Consider the following 4946-nt stretch of genomic DNA (forward strand, 5'->3'; position numbering starts at 1 on the left):
TTTCTTTTTCTTTCCCTCCTTCTCTGTCTCTCTTTCCTTCTCTCCCTTCTTCTCTCTTTTTTTCTTTCTCTGTCTCTCTGTGTCTTTCTGTGTCTCTGTCTCTGTTTTTCTTTGTCTCTATCTCTCCCTCTCCCTCTGTCCTTCTCCCCCTCCGTCCTTCCCTCCCTCTCCCCCTCTTCCTCTCTCTCTCTTTCCCTTCCCACTGGGGATTAAACTCTGGGCCATGCTCATACTAAATGTACTGTTTTACCACTGAGCTACACCCGCAGCCCCCATATTTCCTTCCTTTTTAAGGCAGTATAATATTCCATTGTGTGTGTGTGCCACTTTGTTTATCCATTCATCCACTGATGAACATTTGTGTTGCTTCCACTTTCTGCTGCTTCAGATATGGGTGAATACATATCTGTTTAATTCTTCTGGACGTACACCCACAAGTAGACTTGCTGGATCACACTGTAATTCTAGTTTTAGTGTTTCGCTGACACACCACAGGTTTTTGTAGCTGGTGCTCCATTCGTACTCCTGCTGCTAGTGCACAAGGGTAGCAGTTTCTCCATATTTTCACAAGCACTTTTGTTTTGTCTTTTGAGACAGGTCTCGCTGTGTGGTTCAGGCTGCCCCTGAGCTCACTTTGTAGCCCAGGCTGGTCTTGAATTTGTGGCGATCCTCCTGCCTAAGCCTCCCTAGTGCTGGGATTACAGGCATGCGCCACCACACCTGGCGCACTTATTTTTGCCTCTTTTCATCGTAGTACCCACCCTAATGGGTGAAGTAGTGTCTCATTGTGGCACAGCTTTGCATTCCTTAGTGGTCGGTGCTGTGCATCATCTTTGCATGTGGTTGACCATTTGTCTTTCTTCTTTGGAGAAGTGTCTTCTCAAGTCCTTGCTCAGTTTTTAATGGGTTGTTTTGTTATTGTTCATTTTAGGAGTTCTCTGTATATTTTGGATATTAATCGCTATCAGCTACATCATTTGCAAATATTTTCTCCCATTCTTTAGGTTGCTTTTTTTTTTTTTTGGTCATTTTGAGACAGGGTCTCACTACGCAGTTGAGGCTGGCCTTGAGCTCACTGTGTAGCCCAGGCTGGTCTCAAATCACAACAATCCTCCTGCCTCAGCCTCCCAAGTGCTGGGATTACAGGCATGCGCCACCACACCCAGCTTAGGTTGCATTTTAAAAAAATTTTCATGGTTATATTTATTTCAGGGTTTGAAACACTGGAATGACTGTGTTCAAAACACAGAGATATTTAAATCATTGTTTTTGAATACTCAAAACTGGGAATATACGGGAGAGTTGAGAAAAATAAGCATCTCAATCATAACCCTATCTCCAGGAGATAACACGTTGGCCCTGAGGACTGGCAGGGGAGTCCCCTGGAAGCACAGAAGTTTTTAGTTTTAAGTCAAGGTTTATGCCTCTGCTTTGGTGTTTGTGCCTTATTTTTTTCCTGTACTGGAACTGAACTCGGAGGCCTTCCCACTGAGCTAAATCCCCAGACCTTTCTAGAAATTTTTTATATTTTGAGAGAGGGTCTTGTTGAGTCAGTAAGTTGGCCAGGCTGGACTCGACTGGGTCACTGTAGTGCTCAAGCTCTCTAGCTGCAAGTGGCAAAGCAGAGACTTGAACCCAGGTCGGTAGACTCCAGAGTCAGCGCCCTTAATTCCTGAACTAGAGAGATCAGTAATTGCTTTTGGAACTGCGTGAGTGGATACCTGAATGAATTTAGTGGATGAAAGTCTGGTCATAGTTGTCTCGAATTCATATCTGCCTTAGTATTACAAATTATTCACCCAGTTTAGTCTTCCTGGTAGAACTCGTTGTATAAGTAAGTGTTCTCCCCTTCCCGGCAAGTTTTTTGCGGCTTTGGTCAAAGGATGTGCGTCCTTCACCTTCACTCCCCTTGGTAAGGGTAGGCCCGTGGATTTCGCTTTCTCTCTGGGTTTACTTGAGAGCTGTAGTTTTGGATGGAAGAAGAGAAGGAATTTAAACAGATGCTGAGTTGTCTAACTGACCAACTTGCTTTTAAGACATTGCCAGCTGCTGTTTCAATCATTCATGAAGTGCAAGCCTTGTAGCCAGGGAGGCACATCAAAAGTTCTGTTTCGAAGTTTGGTTTAAAATTGAGCATAATGGAGAGGGACTGAGGCTTTCGTCTCAGAGAATTGGATCGTAAGTCTTTGAGAGCTGGGGACAAGGACAGGGCCCTGTGATAGGACACTGTTGAGTATGTTTTCGTGCTCCTCGAAGGAGAAATCACACAGAGTTCTGGCATGTCATTAGTCAGAATAGGAAATGAGGCCTGAGAAATGGTGTTGCTTGGGATTTGAAAGCTGCATTTGCGAATGGCTTTCACAAAATGAGAATCCCTCATGTTAACTTTGGAAATTATTTTTTTTTTTTGTCTTTTTGAGGCAGGGCCTCACTATGTAGGCTGGCCTTGAGCTCACTTTGTAGCCCAGGCTGGTCTTGACCTCACAACAATCCTCCTGCCTCAGCCTGCCCGCCCCGCCCCCCCCCCCCCCCCAGTGCTGGGATTATAGGCGTGCACCATCACGCCCAGCCATAATTTTGGAAATTCTTAAACCGGCAATTCAGTGAGTCACAGGATTCTGAACAGAGGGCCTTTGACTACTTTGGTCTAAGCCCTTCACCTTGTACAAGTGGGGAACAGGTCCAGAAAAGGCAGGCCTGCACCATTTCGCCCTCACGGTACTTCTAATACCGTGCACATGGCTTTGTTGTGTTCCTGACACAAACTGTGCGTCCTGCAATTTCATTGGATTTTGACACTGACTGCCTAACATCGGTGAAGACCGTACAAGTTTAGGGTTTATTTCTACAAGACAGCGCCCTTTGGTACCCCTGTTGAAAGTTCATAATTTCTACCTGTACTTGGGAGTGACTGGCTGTAAGTCAGGCGCTCCTACGACGTTTTCTTCCTCATCCTCCTCCTTTTTTTGGGGGATGGTGAGGTACTAGGGGCTGAACCCAGGGTCTTCGCACTAAGCTACCTCCCTAGCACCCACTCACCCCCTTTTGAGTTGAAATAATCTTTTAAAAAAATTTATTTTTATTACTATGTGTTGTAGTACATTCACTGTGGGGAGTTGGTACATATACAAAACACATTTAATTGTTTTTACATCCCTTTCCCCTCCCTCTTGGTCTGCTTTCCATATGTAAATCCACTGCTTTTTATTTTTATTTTATTTTATTTTATTTTTTTGAGACAGGGTCTTTTTTTATGTGAAAACAGAAGATTATTGCAGAACTTTAATTAAATGCCTTAAACAACAAAACAAACTACCTCAAACTGACAATTAACTGGTGGCATACAAATGCTTCAGGCTAGGGGTTATGTTTGTTCTTTTTTTTTTTTGTCTCTTTTTGAGACAGGGTCTAGCTACGCAGTTCAGGCTGGCCTTGAGCTCACTTTGCAGCCCAGACTAGTCGGGAACTCACAACGATCCTCCTGCCTCAGCCTCCCGAGTGCTGGGATTACAGGCGTGCGTCACCACGCCCGGCTTGTTTGTTCTTCATGAATTAACATACAATAAATTCTCACGACATTTGATTCCAAAATGAATGCTTGAATTGGATTGACATGATTAATAATTTAAAGCCAAATATAAACGTAAGGGCAACTGAAACATTGGCATTAATTTCTAGGAGCCAAATGAAGGTCAGTGACTGGAGAACTATACACTAAAAAAAAAATCTGAAGTCAAAAAAATCTTTAGTAAGCAACTCTGTGCCTACTGTCACCTGAAGGTCAAGGGCTGGAATTATACTCTTGATGAATACCGTTAGGAAAAGGATGTATAACATCTACTACATTTCTGTTTCAAAAACAGAATGTTTCCAAAATTACACATTTCTTTACAAATAAACATTACATATTAGCTACTATAGAGACACCACCGGATGAACTCCAAAATACGTTGCTTTCACAGGGATCCCTGAGCCATATTTGAAGGTATCCATTTTAATCTTGGGGCTTTAAGAACATCTTCTTTGATTTAAATGGTTGGTTTCGTGTTTCCATTTTCATCTTCTTCGTAATTGGCACGGTCTCTCTTTTTGGCAAACTTTTTGCCAATTGTCCCCACCAGAGTTTCGTACCTTCTAGCCATTTCTTCATCTGACACGTCCAGCTCTACTGTTTCATGTTCCTCTTCCTCCTCTGCTTTGTTCTGAAGCATTAATTTCTCAACTTCAGGATTAAATCCTCTGAATGACTTTCTTCCATAGAGAAGATCTTCACATAACAAGAAACTCTGTTCTTCTGTTATGAAACTCTCTTTCTCCTTAAGCTCTGGCAAATCCAAGTACCAATGTTCTTCACTGATGATCTTCTTTTCTTCCTCTTCTAGTTGTTTCTTGGTTTCTGAGTCCAGTCCTCTTTGCATGAACTTCATGCGTAGCAAGTTCTTGGACAACTTGGTCTTGCGCTTGGCTGCCATGTTGGCTCTAGACGGAGACGGGGTCTTGCTACGCTGCTAAGTGGCTCAGGCTGGGCTCAAACTTTCAGTTCTCTTGCCTCAGCCTCCAGGGTGCTGGGATTAACCACCACATTCCGCTCCTTAGGGTGGCTCTCAAAACTCGAAAGAACACTTTACTCCCACTGATGTTATAAAGGGTACAACTCAGGAAGAGCCCATTGAACACGATGCCTAGAACAGGGTATGGGAAGTGACACAGAGCTTCCTGCCCTCTGTAGGCCTGCCAGTCTGAGGGCCTCCCTGTGGTCAGAACCCTGCTGTGTAGGGCTTTTTTGGAGGTTTTTTGACGCAGGCGTGATAGAATACATCAGTGACCACTGGTGACTCAGCCTCAGGTCCTCTCCTTCCCTGGAGGTAGGCTGGGGTAGGGTGTGGCGGGTTCCAGCCCTCTGAACCTGGCAACCAGCCGTGTCCTGAAGCTGTCTAGGGACACTC

General features: G+C 44.2%; 1 pseudogene; it reads right to left on the reverse strand.

Annotated features, from left to right (window-relative positions):
- Positions 1-4027: 4027 nt before the first annotated feature.
- On the reverse strand, positions 4028-4727 carry LOC106147537 (annotated as a pseudogene).
- Between the last annotated feature and the right edge of the window lie 219 nt (positions 4728-4946).

The sequence above is a fragment of the Chinchilla lanigera genome, unplaced genomic scaffold, assembly GCF_000276665.1.
Source record: "Chinchilla lanigera isolate Chin_1 unplaced genomic scaffold, ChiLan1.0 scaffold00176, whole genome shotgun sequence".
Lineage (NCBI taxonomy): Eukaryota > Metazoa > Chordata > Mammalia > Rodentia > Chinchillidae > Chinchilla > Chinchilla lanigera.